Source organism: Canis lupus, chromosome 7, assembly GCF_048164855.1.
Source record: "Canis lupus baileyi chromosome 7, mCanLup2.hap1, whole genome shotgun sequence".
Taxonomy (NCBI): domain Eukaryota; kingdom Metazoa; phylum Chordata; class Mammalia; order Carnivora; family Canidae; genus Canis; species Canis lupus.
In genome coordinates, this window is record NC_132844.1 from 41,886,400 (window position 1) to 41,901,699 (window position 15,300).

General features: G+C 38.0%; 1 pseudogene; it reads right to left on the reverse strand.

Moving 5' to 3' along the window:
• Window positions 1-665: 665 nt before the first annotated feature.
• Window positions 666-8,964, reverse strand: LOC140636406 (large ribosomal subunit protein eL13-like; annotated as a pseudogene).
• Window positions 8,965-15,300: the final 6,336 nt, after the last annotated feature.

Sequence of the window (15,300 nt, forward strand, 5' to 3'; positions counted from 1 at the left end):
TCACCATTTAACTCATCTTCTTGCTTACTTCACCTCCAGTTACCTTCAGTTTGTTCTCTATAGCTAAGAGTCTGTTTTCTGGTTTGCCTCTCTCTTTTTCCCCCTTCCCATGTGTTCAACTGTTTTGTTTCTTAATTTCCACATATAAGTGAAATCATATGGTATTTGTCTTTCTCTGACTTATTTCACTTAGTATAATATACTCTAGCTCCACCCACACTATTGCAAATAGCAAGATTTCATTCTTTTTTATGGCTGAGTTATATATATATATATAACACATCTTTATATCCATTCATCAGCCAATGGATGTTTGGGATCTTTCCAAAAACGGGTATTGTTGATACTGCTGCTATAAACATCAGGGTGCATGTATCCCTTCAAATCAGTATTTATGCATCCTTTGAGTAAATACCTAGGAGTACAACTAAATATCATACTTAAAAAAAATATCATACTTAATAATGAATTCTTATTCCCACTGGATGGTTCAGAGCCTGATGATCTTCTTGAATTTAGTGAACATATTATTTAAGATAAATTATTTCCCAAAATGTTGTTGAATATCTTAAGGAGATATTGACCAGGGTTATATGGTAGACTAGGCAGGAAAAAGTTATAACAGCCAGAATGTGATCAATTTATTTCTTCTTTTTTTCTATTAATCACAAGGCGCCAATGGACCTTTGTTTTTCCCTTTTAACATCCTGTTCTGCAGCTTCCTTGGCCCTTTTTATCCAGATGCAAAGAGCCAGACATTAATATGGGTACAAAGACTGGCCAGGCCTTGAAGTTCTTCTCCTCCTCTGCAATGACTCTAGCTTCCTCCCTCTTACAGACAGTTGGCATGTGCATGCCTCTCTCAGCTCTGTGGCCAGTTTGAGTTCTTCAGCAAAGGTGTCTCCTTTGCTGGGGCTGCGGGCTTTCTAGGGAAGAGGATGGGCTTGGAGTGGTACTCCTTCAGCCATTGCACATTGGCCTTCAGGGACTTTGTGGACTTTTTTCATCTTCTTGGATCCACTGAGAGCCCAGTGGTCCATACCACATTCTTGTGATGCCAGCCACCTGTCACTCTTCCTAGCTGAATCCCTGCCAGCTCACACTTTGATGTGATACCTAATAGTGGGACACCTCATGATCGGCCAGATAGGTCTTGGTTGAAAGAGTGCAGGGCAATGGGGTTTGTCTGGACTTGCCAGGCCTTGTATCTGCTTATCTTCTTTGTGGGCTGGTTGAACCATGTGGCCATGCATAGCTGCTGGTTCTTGTGGAAGTGGGGCTTCAGGATCATGCCATTATGGCTGGATGCTAAGGCTGCTGCCTATAGACACGGGGGCAGCAGAGAGGGGAGTGGGTCAGGGCCCAGCCTCCAGCTAGATGTGGTGGCCTGCCCAACCCCAAAGCCCAGGCCCAGCCTTCTCCATGTGATTGATTCCTTCTATAATTAATGGATGAGGGGACATTTTTGAGGAAAAGAAAAATAAAAGCAGGTGACCTGGTATAATTTCCTTGTAAATATGATAACTGAATATCTGGGGAAATAGATTAATGATACTAGTCATTAGCCCTGCAGTACTCTTAATGCCCCTGGATTAGGATTGCGTAAGGAAAACAAATACAATTTATAGAGAATGTCACATAAATTATACTAAGTCTCTGGGAAATAAGACATATATATTTCATAACATCTTGCTGTATGGGGTAACCTGTGAGGTTTTATAGAAACCTCTCCTAATAGTCTATGTATAATGTGGAAAGGAAGGACCCATAGAGCCACATGGAATGATCTCTCCCTACCCTGTCTGGCCTCCTGATTACTCTATCTTTAAAATTATTAGTAAGGCTTGATACAGTGTAAATTCTCTTTTATGACTCTAGATTGGATTGTTTTGGATTCTAGAAACATTAATTTGCTGAAAAATAATATTTTAAGAAAAAATTGATGTGAGGATTCTAAGCAACTATTGTGTATGGTTTTTAAAATTGTTTCATTGTTCTTTTTTTTTTTGTTTCCAAGAGTGCTGGTATTATATTCTTATGTTTCTCTTTGTCCCCAAGAGAAAATTGGAGTTCAGGTAATTCAGTGGTAGAAAAGTCAGAGAGAACAAGCTCTCAAGGAGATGATAGGGCTGCTAATTGAGAGAAGAAAACTCCAAATATTGCCAGAGCGAAACCTCTCTGGCTTGCACTGAGCAGAATAAGAAAAGTGAGTGGGTCAAATGCTTTTATATATATTGTGGAACATTAATTTCACTGTGGAATCAATAGATCCAGTTGAAAATGTAAGAGGTTCCCATTGTCAAAGTTTATGAGGTAGGGACAAATTTGAAGCACTCCTTATTGGCATCATGCTATTATATATTATCCACTGTGCAACCCTTATAGAGTGAGCTTGGATAGACAAATATATTGGCATAAATCAAGATGGAATCTAGAAGATTAAAATTTTATTCTGTAACAAACGTGTGTTCTTAAAGTAAACTTAATTGTCCTCATATGTTTCATTTCGGAGGTCTCTGTGGCTAAAATGTATATGCTATTCTTCTGAGTGAATATGCATATTAGATCAATGAGAATAAAGTAAAACAGGAAAGTTTGAGTAAGATTATTCTGATACTCTACTCCGTGGACCTTCTTCCTTCACAGATATAACATTTCTGGCTGAAAACAGTATGACTTCTAAGCCCAGTGAGTTAAAAATAAAGAACAAAAAGTAGGAAAATTTTTGGCTTCTAGAGAGAGTAAGATTTCCCCTCCGTCCTTTGTTGGAAATACATGTCAGTTCAAGTGAATAGTAAATATTGGGCCACTGATAATATGGATATCTATCATTCTCTTCTCTCTCTTTGTAATATACCTGTACCTTCCAGTTTTACAATATGACACGATCTCAGGCTGTCTTTTATTGTTTAGTAAGAAACCTCATCCCAGTGGAGATCTGAGGTATAGATGTGACTGGTTCTGCTGTGTATATCATTGCTTTCCTCCACCTTGATGTCTCACCTTGAGATTACTTTTCTTCTCTTCCATGTGTCAGTCTAGGGAGTCCCGATTCTGGGCACCCTGAGACCATTGAACCCATTTCTTTCAACTATACCCAGTGGCTACTCAGCATTGCTGACAAATTTAAAGTATCATGTCTCATTTTTTTAAAATAGGAAGACTTTTGTACACTTTTTCTGCATATATCTTTTGCAAATCTGTGACTGAAGTCGGCAAATGGTCAGGGATTTTGGTTTTCAGTATTTTAGTTTCCATCCAAGTATTATTTCATCCTGACTAACATCCATGTTGTGCTTTATTGCCACCTATGACTCCATCCATTTGGGTTTGCTAGGCAGTGCAGGGTGAAAAGGTGAAGCAGTATCTACATTTTTGCAAACATTACATCATATTATGAATATTTGGAAAAGTCAGGGTGTAGGCCCCTGATGTCATATTCCCTTTTCTTGGTGGCACAAAAGGATTAATCAATGTAGGTACACCTGTTAGTTGGGAATGAAGCCAGTATCATTGATTTAAGAGTTCAGCATGTGCAGATGCTGCTAGGGGTCTCTCTTGCATCAATTATTATGGAAGTCATGTCTTTAAAAAAAAAAAAAGAAAAAAAGGAAGAAGAACAAGACAGCGTGTCTCTTAAATCACTTTGGTTGGTGGTGATAACATAGTTGTAAAACTTATCCTTTGAGTAAATAGACGGTAAGAGATTGAATTCTGATTTTTATAAGAACATGTCAGTTTTCTACAGTAACTGTTTAAATCCCTAGATTCATCAGATGTGTACAGTTAGCATTTGAAACTTACACTTAACAGTGGACACTTCAACTGTAGTATTGTATGTGGGAGAGGAAACAAATAACACTAATTATCTGATTGATTTCAAAAAGAATTTAGAGTGTTATGTTTTGTAAACTTGCTTTTCCTAATAATCCTGAGTTAACTGGGATGAGAATAAAAGCAATTTAGAACTGAGTAATTGTATGTGATACCAAGATATCTATTGTCAATAGAGAAAAGATACAAATACAAACAATTCATATTTAATTTCCACTAATTAGTACCAAAAAGAGTCTTTGAACACTTTAAACAAAGCATTTGGGTTGTATAGTGTCTCTAGTACTCTTTACAATATTTTCTTTCTATTCCTTTATTATTTTAGGAATAAACAAGACATAATTTCCTTCCCTTTTCTCAGTCTTATCTTTCTTTTCAGATAGGAGTCCTAAAAAGACAGATTTTTGTTACTTCAAATTTAGTATTGGAAGAATTAACTTTTTAAATTTTTAAAAATATTTAATTTATTTATTTATGAGAGACACAGAAAGAGAGAGAGAAGCAGAGACATAGGCAGAGGGAGAAGCAGGTTCCATGCAGGGAGCTTGATGTGGGACTCAATCCCGGGACTCCAGGATCATGCCCTGAGTCAAAAAAAGTCAGATGCTCAACTGCTGAGCCACCCAGGTGTCCCTAGAATAATTAACCTAATCACATCTAATTCATAGATAAGGTAAAATATAGATAACTCAAAACTGATTTTATTTAAATTACTTTAAATAGTGTATGTATTTGTTTTAGGTCTAACTCTTAAATTCTTAATTCTGATGAGCTGTGTGCTAAATATTTCAGAAATCATGTAGTCCTTTCTAAACCATGGGGAGACTGATTTTTACTCTGGTGGTGATGAGAAAATATTGCAGGGTTTGAGTAGGGGAGGAAGATAATCAAATGATTCATCACTTACATACCACACACAGTACTCATCACAGTGCCCTTCTTTATCCCCAGCACCCATTTAATCCCTTCCTTCACTGACTTCCTCTCTAGTAATCCTCAGTTTGTTCTCTGTAGTGAAGGGTCTGTTTTCTGATTTACCTCTCTCTCTCATCCCCCTTTCCTCTATGTTCATCTGTTTTGTTTCTTAAATTCTACATATGAGTGAAGTCATATGGTATTTGTCTTTCTCTGACTAACTTATTTTGCTTAGCATACCACACTTTAGTTCTATCCCCACCATTGCAAATGGCAAGATTTCATTCTTGTTGATGGCTGAGTAATATTCCATTGTGTGTGTGTGTGTGTGTGTGTGTGTGTGTGTGTGTACCACCGTTTCTTTATCTATTCATCAGTCAGTGTACTTTTGGCATCTTTCAATGTTTCAGCCATTTAAAAAATAGACCTGAAGCAGCTCTTTCAGAGGAACTGCCTTGTATGTCCTGTTTCCTAAACCTTTGAATGAGGCTGTGTTCCAACATTCGTAGAAGTCAGGAAGAGTGAGAAAATCCCATTTGAAAAGACTGATAATGAACTTTTGCTTAGTGACCATTTTGCCTGCTTAGTGATGTACATGATGTACAATCTAGTTCTGCTTGTCAGAACAATGAACTCTTCTTAAAAAACAACTTACCTAATCTTTTTTTTTTTTTTATGCCCATAAAAATCCTGAGTCCACCTCCTATAAGGAGGACATTGTTCAGGCTTCTATCTCAATCTGTGTACCCCAAATTGCAATTATTTGATTTCAAATAAGTGCCAACCTCTCAAATTGGTTTCTTATTTTAAGTTTCTTCAAGAGTTTCCTCCCTCAGAGACTCCAGCTGGTTTTACATTTAAGAGCTATGATCCTTCTTGTTGTAAATATTTATCCCAGTGTACTCAAAATTCCAAAGATAATTTGCAACTACAGTGGTCATTTTGGGGCTCTTTTGAACTCACAGAACTTGACTTGAGAATCATGGATTTAAACCCAGACAAATCACATGAGATGCTTAATTAGTATTTGGAAACTTTAAAATGAACTCAAGACTGATTGCTTCTTTTCAGAGTACTCTTGCCAAATTAATAGAGAAAGATTCTCAATTAGAAAAAAATCATAAGGTCTTACAAAATTCTTCTCTTCAGTCTCCTGCTGCTGCCTTAGGTTGCTCTCCCTCTTCCTCTTCTACTCTTCGTCCCTCTATGGCCAAATTTTCTCTCTACTCCCAAGATCCCAAGTCCTTTCTAGAGCTTCCTTTTTCATCCTCTTCATACCGTCCTGTTCCAATGCACGTTTTCAAGGTTAGACCTAGAAGTTACAGTCCTGAATATTTTTATGCTCCCTAGACAAAGGCTAAATTGAGAGCTATTGTTAAGGGATTTTCAATGGTTTCTGAAGACCCTCATCAGTTTGCTGATAAACTTAATATTGTCATCCAAACCTACCACTCTGGTTTCTCCAATCTTTATCAGTTGGTCAATCTACTTGTTGGAAAGGGTCAAGTTCAACATTGGATTCCAAAGGCGGAATGCCATTAGATGATTTCCAATGGTCTTACCATAGGACAGGGTACTCGTTGGGTGGATTACTAAAGCGCCACCCATTACTAAAGCCTCATTCTCCATGTCCTTCCTAAAGCCATCGCTCATAATAAAATCCAGACATATACTCAAAAGCTTGATAAACCAATTAATGACTGCTATAATAGGTTTCAAATGTTTTTTAAGGAAAATTCAGGTCTTCCTTTAGATGTTGATTCCACCCAGATGACCTTCAATTCCATGGTTGCAAATGGCTTCTGTCATGAATTATTTCTACTGGTAAAAAGAACTGGGATGAAGTGGGAGGCTATTTCTACCCTGATCTAGAATCAATTAGCCAGAACCCTTGAGGACGCTACCTAAAGAAAGTCAAATAAAACCTAAATTTACAACTCCAACAGATGTCTGTATCCTCTCATAGACCATGGCAATCAAAAACTATATGAATAGCAACAGCTTCTCCTAAAAATATCTGCCATGTTTGTAAAAAAATCCAGACACTGGAAAAAAAGACTGCCTTAAGCAGAAACACCAAAGGTAATTCTCTAACACCAAGCCCTCAACCCCTCTAATGGACATGGGTTGCTCCCAGGAAACATAAAAGGTCTTTCTGATTTTAACCCTTAATCATCTGGGTGAAACTTCCTTAATTATTGGAAGTTAGGTTCTTACCATTTTAACTGACATTGGTACAAGTCCCACATTCATCCTCAAATAGTCCCTTACTAGGACTACAGAAAAAAATTCCATCAGTGGGAATTTCTAATAAATCCTTAACAGCTTATAAAGCTTTTTCCTTACTTTTTCAGTTAGGGCCTCTTCAAGATAGGCATTCCTTTCTACTAGGCCACTCAGCTCCTGTCCATCTACTTGGAAGAGACTTCTTAGAAAAATACCACACTGCCATCCCTTTTTCCACATTCTTAAAATCAATTCAACTTCTCCTTCAACTGGCAGTAACAGTCTTTCCCCTTAAATCAGCTAATAAGGACAGTGAGAGCTTAACTCTCTTAGAACAAGTCCCTAAAGGATTTAGGGCAAAATCCACAACAGATATCAAGCAGATCCATTCAGCTTCTCCAGTAAAGATTCAAGCTGATCCAAGCAAACTCCTTCCTAATATCAGGCAATACCCTTTAAACCTTGAAGCTATTGCAGGAATAAAATCAATTATAGAGAATGCTAGGCTCAAAACCTTATAGTCTCTTGTATCAGTCCTTATAATACACTCATCCTTTTTGTAAAGAAACCTCATGGACAACGGTGGAGGTTAGCCCAAGACCCCAAAGACATAAATAACACTGCTACTTCCAGACACACAGTTATCCCTAACCTTCATACTCTCCAACCTCTATTCTCGCAAACAGTAAGTTTTTCACTGTTTCTGTAGTGCCTTCTTTAGTATCCCTATGGATCCCCAAAAGCCAATTTTTACTTGCAATCATTTGGAAGGATAATATGTTTGCAGTATGATGCCTGTCAGTATACACTATAGTAGAAAGTCCTTCTTATTTGTCACATCTCCATGCAGATTTGGCAGATGATACTCCCCCCCCACACACACACACAAATCAACCCTTATACAGTATGTGGATCTTCTCCTTTGCTCCCTTTGCTATGAAGCATGTAAGAAGGATAGTACCTACCTCCTTAAACTGTTAGCAACTAAAAGCCGCAAAGTCTCAAAGAAAAACTTCAACCATCCAGACTTAAGCTGAATATTTGGCACAATTAGTCTCTGACTAAAGTCTCCTATTAAACTCCAGCAGACTCTAGGGCATTCTAAGTTTCCCACAGCCACAGACCAAAAGACACTTTTGCGAATTTTTAGGCCTTGAATGATATTATAGGGACTGGATTTGTTTCTAATAGTACAACTCTTTTATATCTTACTAAAATCCGACAAACTGGATACTATATAAAGGGAAGAAAATAATTACATGGTGTTGGGCCAATTAAAGGGACTCTTTAGGCCTCCTGTGTTGCAGCACCCTAATTATCAGCTTTGCCTTTTCCTTTTTATACGTGAGAAAGAAGGAAATGCCTTGGGTGTTCATACTCAAAAATACGGAGGTCAACATAGACCTCTAGGCTATTACAGCCAGCATTAGACCCAATAGTCTAAGGACTTTCTCCTTGCATGAGGGATATTTCAACCACAGCAGCTTTTACCAAATAAACACAAGGAACAGTGATGGGCTCTCCTGTAACCATTTGCTTCTTGAGCAGAAGCTCTGTTAAATTTCCATCACACTTGACATCTTTCTGCAAGCTGACTCACCTCTTTTTTTTTTTAAGATTTTATTTATTTATTCATGATAGTCACACAGAGAGAGACAGAGAGGCAGAGACACAGGCAGAGGGAGAAGCAGGCTCCATGCAGGGAGTCCGAGGTGGGATTCGATCCCGGGTCTCCAGGATCGTGCCCCGGGCCAAAGGCAGGTGCCAAACCGCTGCGCCACCCAGGGATCCCCTGACTCACCTCTTTTAATTTTAAGTTCTTCCTACATTGGATTTAGCTGTTATCTATCTATCTATCTATCTATCTATCTATCTATCTATCTATCTATAGAAATTACAGCTGTCACTTCCTCTGCAGGATCCGTTGCCTGCTGAATGCAAGGGGCTGGCTTTGGGGCCACTCTGGGGTCCACATGAGGTGTGGTTCATTTCTCGCTTTCCCTCCTATTCATCCTACTCACACTTTTCATCTCAGGCCTTGGGGCTGACAAGGCCCACAGGGAAATAGAGGGCATTGTACCTGCCAGGTGGGTCCCAGGTGGCTGCCTAAGAAAAGAGGGAAATCCTGTGACACCGTCTGGCTCCTCCCTGCCTGGCACACTAAGGGGGGTGGGAAAGGATGGAGCCACCAACGTGGTCCCTCTGACTCCTCTGCAGAAGCAGTGCCTGGGCCTGCTCCCACCAGTAAGTCTCCCTGAAATTCTTCTCCCTTTATCTATTGTCTAGGCACACCACGACCATCTAACCTTGACTGACCAACTGCTAATATCTAGAGCTAACTTGCAGAAAACTCCTATTATTAATGTGAACTCTCTTGGTTTACTAATGGTTCCTATATAATGAATAATGCAAGGATATACTATGCAGGGTGCACTGTTACCACTCCCTTTGAGAAAATGGAAGCAGCTTCTTTACCAACATCTACTTTGGCACAACAGATGGGATTTTATGCTCAACTAGACAGAACTTTTACATTCAGCAAAAGGTAAAGCAGACAGTCACTATGCCTTTGTAGTTCATGATTTTGGTTTGTCGTAGAAACAGGATTTTTAATGTCTGGAGGGTATTGAATTAAAATATAGTTTTTGTTAATGAATTATTAGATTCAATTGAACTCCCTGCCCTGCTCTTTTCCCCACTCCCATTATCAGGTACTCTGGGTATTCAAAATTAGAATCAGATGAGGCTATGGGAAATAATTTAGATGATCAAGCAGCAAAAACAGCCTGCCTTAAATTCCACTGAAGCTAACAACTCATAGTAAATATTTTCCAAAAGAAAATTTGAATCTTATTGTAAAGAATGCCTGATCCAATGAACCACACAGAGAAAAACTTTATTGGACTGACAATTGTATTTTCAGTTCATTAGCAAATTCATGGTACACCCAACTAACAAACCAGTACTACCAGAATGTCTTAAAAAAATTTACTTGAAATAGCCCATCAAATGACTCACTGGGCAACTGACAAACTATAGGCTTTATGAAGCAATACTGGTGGGAAATGTTTCTAAGGCTGCTGAGGAAGCACTGTAACCTGCACTATTTGCCCAAAATTTCACCCAGGGAAAATGATTCAGGCAACTCCCATACATTTTGATTTACCTAGTGGGCTTTTTGAGATCCAGGAAATGGATTTTATCCAACTGCCACCTTCTCATGGTTGCAACTAAGTCCTTGTCATGAACTATATGCTTTCTCATTGGATTGAGGAATTGCCTTGCTGGTGTGCTACTGCCTCGGCTGTTGCAAAAGTATTGTTAGAAAAGATAATAGCTGCTTGGTACATACACCTGGAATTACATGGTGACAAAGGAACACACTTTACTGGCCATGCCATGAAGCAAATATACTCTCTTTGGCTTATATTACATTTCCACTGTACCTAAGATCTTCAGTCCTATGAACTGATGGAAAGAGCAAATGGCATCTTAAAACACAATTGGCTAAATTTATGGAAATATTAAAATTGACTTGGCCTAAAATACTTCCTATGGTCCTATGGAATTTAAGAGCTGCTCCCTTCCAAAAACATAAGCTCTTTCCCTGAGACCTTGTAACTGGGAAACCTATGAACCTGGCCCTGGCTGCATTTGATGTCCAATTAATTAAAACAGATAGTCTCCACTTCTGCAAGGGACTAATTAAGGTCATGGACAAAAATTATGCTCTGGAGAACAGTCTTTTCACAGCACACTCCTGGTAGACAAAGAAATAAAAGACAACCTAAGACCAGTTCCTTTGTTTATTGGAAGGGACATCTTCAAAAGGATTCCTTACAGTTTAGATGGAAGGGACCATATCAGGTACACTTAACTAACCCTTGTGCTACAAAACTAAAAGGTATTGATTCTTGGTTTCATGTTTCTCATTTAAAGAAAGTTCCTACTCCTTGCTGGACTGCTGAATCAAGGGAGAAATAAAATTAAAGCTCACCAGTAATTGAAGCAGATGACATCTGATGCTGACAGCATTCTGGCCAGACAAGTATACCTAAAGTTCTTGCTCATACTATTAGTATTGTCTTACTTTTAAGTTTTATACTAGACTCCCTAAACAGTCTCCAACAAAATTAGTTAGTGATGCTGGGACTTGGAGTCAGACTATTTCAATGAAAATTCCTTCATTCTTTGGGATATTACTCCTTCTTATTGCTCTTTTTTTGTTAATTGCCTCCTAAAACAGGTCCACCTTATTAATCTTTGGATTTGGAGCACACTGTAAGGATCCTGACTTTACAAGAAAAAAATTATAACTGCAGTGTTAGCTATTGAATTTCTTTTGTCTGTGTTTTTGACCAGTCCCTTTCTATCTTGTAAATGAAGGAGATTTTTGTCTTAATATAAGAGGCCAAATGCCTACTCTAGTGGTTATCTTTCCTTTTTCTTCTTAGTCTCTGCTTGGAAGGATAATTTCCTTGTTACATATCCAATTTCCTTACATATGAAGGAAATTTGACAAATTATTGGGTTTGTCATCAGAAGTCTCTATACGTGAGCCTAGAGATCTTCTAGTACATTTAATTAACCAATCTCTCTGTTATTCCTCCCCTAATTTCTTATGACAATTATGTAAAACATTATGTAAAACTTACCTGGACCCATTCTGAACTTCTTGCCTACCTGATCAAACCTCTAGAGATTTAAGAGATAATATTTGTACAAACGGAACATTAAGCTTGCCAGGTATCCCGAATTGCAAGCTTTCCCTCTGCAACCTTTACTTTTTTTTTTTTTCTTGCTTCTGAGATTTTTTTTAAAGATTTTTTTTTATTGGTGTTTAATTTACCAACATTCAGAATAACCCCCAGTGCCCGTCACCCAATCACTCCCACCCCCCGCCCTCCTCCCCTTCTACCACCCCTAGTTCGTTTCCCAGAGTTAGCAGTCTTTACGTTCTGTCTCCCTTTCTGATATTTCCCACACATTTCTTCTCCCTTCCCTTATATTCCCTTTCACTATTATTTATATTCCCCACATGAATGAGAACATATGTTTGTCCTTCTCCGACTGACTTACTTCACTCAGCATAAAACCTTTACTTTTTTATGCTAATATAATTTTATTCTCCCTGCGTATAACTATCTTAATTGCTTACACCATTCAGGTCCTTGGTTCAATCAATCTTGTTATGATAATTCCATGATCTATGACCATTTAGAACTTATTTTTACTTATATATGTCAGAAAAATTTATGGGGTACATATTGCTTAAATTATTATCAACTTGGAAGTTATGCACAGTTGAATAATTGGATATGTCTATTTCATTGCATCATCAATCAGAGACTCAGCTTTGGACATCACCTTTAAGTCTATCTACATCACAGATTAAAGTGAGAATTGTCAGGTGCTGTCTCTGAAATTAAGGAGTAAGACTTTTGAGAATCTTTTTTCCATGGTGGCTTTCTGGTATAAATGAATACATGATCAACAATGTATCTAAAAGTTTAAGAGATACTGCTGAATCTACTGCTAAGGCAATAGCTGCCCAAAAACAATCTTCAAATTCACTTACTCCAGTTGCTTTGCAGAGTAAGATTGCTCTTGACTAGAGCAAGGTGGCATTTGCACCATTGCTAATAATACCACCTGCTGTACATGGATAAATTCTTCAGGATTGGTCAAAACACAATTATATAAAATCAGAGAACAAACCCACTGGTTACAATAGGAATCTCTGGAAAGCTCTTGGTCTTTTGACTTTTGTAGTTGAATACCCTCAGGTAGAATCTCATAGTTTATAACTATTCTACTGGCAGCCCAGTGGCTCAGTGGTTTAGCGCCACCTTCAGCCCAGGGCATGATCCTGGAGACCAGGGATTGAGTCCCACGTTGGGCTCCCTGCATGGAGCCTGCTTCTCCCTCTGCCTATGTCTCTGCCTCTCTCTCTCTCTCTCTCTCTCTCTCTCTCATAAATAAATAAATAAATAAATAAATAAATAAATAAATAAAATCTTAAAAAAAAAACTATTCTACAAATTGGAAATAGCATCTTGCTTGTGATTCTAGAGGTTTTTATCATCATAAAACTGCTTGATTGTTTTCACAGTACTGTAAAAAAAAATTCCATGCAAATAATGGTAACCCAATGTTTCAGATTGATCTGTAATACTTATTTGGTCAATTAAAGGAACTTTAGCAACCTTTGTTTATTTCATAGGCCATGGCAACAAGCTTTCCTCCATTTTGTTGCTCTTATTGATCAGATCTGGCATAAAGGCTCCCAAATATACCATTTTAGCTCGAAAGTTGGGTGAGGCACACCAGCAATGAGCCTTCCTGACATAGAGAAATTAAGAAATATCCCTGACAACTGTGGATTGAAAACCAAAAATGAGAAAACCCAATTCAAATGGCCGACCATGGAAGCTTTCAGGAAAAGATCTTGATCAAAATGGGAACCTATGAAAAATGACATAAATAAAGCAATTTTAAAAATAGAACCGAATCAGCCATGTCGGAGGAACTACCAAACCTCCAGCATTCCAAGAAGTCAGCAAGACTAAGTAAATCCTGTTTGAAAAGACTGACAAAAGTTAACTCTACTTTGTTAGGCTAGTGATTTTTTTTTTTTTCTGACCAATCAGTGACATACCACTCTATTTCAGTGTGTCAGCACCAATAAACTCTTCTTAAGGGATGCCTGGGTGGTTCACTGGTTGAGCATCTATCTGCCTTTTGCTCAGGTCCTAGGATTGAGCTCTACATTGGGCTCCCTGCAGGGAGCCTGCTTCTCCCTCTGCCTATCTCTTTGCCTCTCTCTGTGTGTCTCTCATGAATAAATAAATAAATAATCCTAAAAAAAAAAAAAACAAACTCTTCTTAAAAACAATTTACCCAATCTTCTTTTTTGCCCATAAAAACTTTGAGTACATCTTTTGAAGTCAAACCCAATTTGGGCTTCTACCTAAATCTGTGTACCTTAAATTACAATTAATTGATCCCTAATAAATGCTTTGCCTCTTAACAGGTTTCTTGTTTTCAGACTGACATCCCTATTGAACACCTTGTAAGCAAAGCACTTCAACTTACTCTAATTTTGAGGTCTAAAACAGGAGTAAATTTAAATAACATGTATTTTAAGCTATAATGAAATAAAATTTAATTAGCCTGCAACATAAGATTCTTCACCATCAGTTCCAAGTTTCTTTTTGTCCAACTTTATTCCATAACTTTTTGCTAAGGATTACATATTCTGTAATATAAAGAACAAAAGTTCTTTTCCTAACACTTGAAACATGCTCAGATCTCAGGTTTCCATACATTTACTCAAATTGTCTGTTTTCCTAGGATTCCTTATTTTCCTGGGAAAATCTTACTCATATTTAATCTGATTTATCATCAGTTTTCCTTCAAGCAGAACTAATCATTCACTCATTCATTCATTCTGATGAGACTTGAAAATGAGATTTATTTTCTAATTCATTTATTTAAATTACTTATCTGATGCCTTATATAAATACCCACAACAGTGTTGGTAATAGAATGGTTAAAAAATAGGCACAGGCTCTGCCCAAAAGTTCTTTGAATTCATTTTACACACTTTGTGTACTGTGTTATGATATGTTGTGTTATCTGTGCCTCTCCCTGGAGGTGTTGAAGGAACCTGAAGGGTTAGGGGCTAGAATCTTTTGCTCATCTTTGTATCTCCAGCACTGAGCATGGTACCTGTCAAGTAATAGTTACCTAATACATTTTTAAAAATTTTATTTTTTTTTTAAAGATTTTATTTATTTATTTATGAGAGACACAGAGAGAGAGTCAGAGACACAGGCAGAGGAGAAGCAGGCTCCATGCAGGGAGCCCGACGTGGGACTCGATCCCGGGACTCCAGGATCACGACCTGAGCCAAAGGCAGACGCTCAACCGCTGAGCCACCCAGGCGTCCCATTTTTAAAAATTTTAAATGAGTATTTAGTGGCTTTCCCAGTGACGTATATCTCAAAAATAACAGTGTAAGGAGCAAAACTTAGATTTTTAAAGATCTGTACTATTTCCCTTGTACTTTATAGGCTCCAGAAGAAATTCATTAGAGATAACAATCATTCCATCCATCTACTTTCATTTACAATATATTTTTAAAGATTTTATTTATTTATTCATGAGATCAGAGAGAGAGGCAGAGACATAGTCAGAGGGAGAAGCAGTCTCCCTGAGGGCAGCCTGATGCAGAACTCCATCCCAGGACCCCAGGATCATGACCTCAGCTAACGGCAGACACTCAATCACTGAGTCATTCAGGTGTCCCTACAATATTTTTTT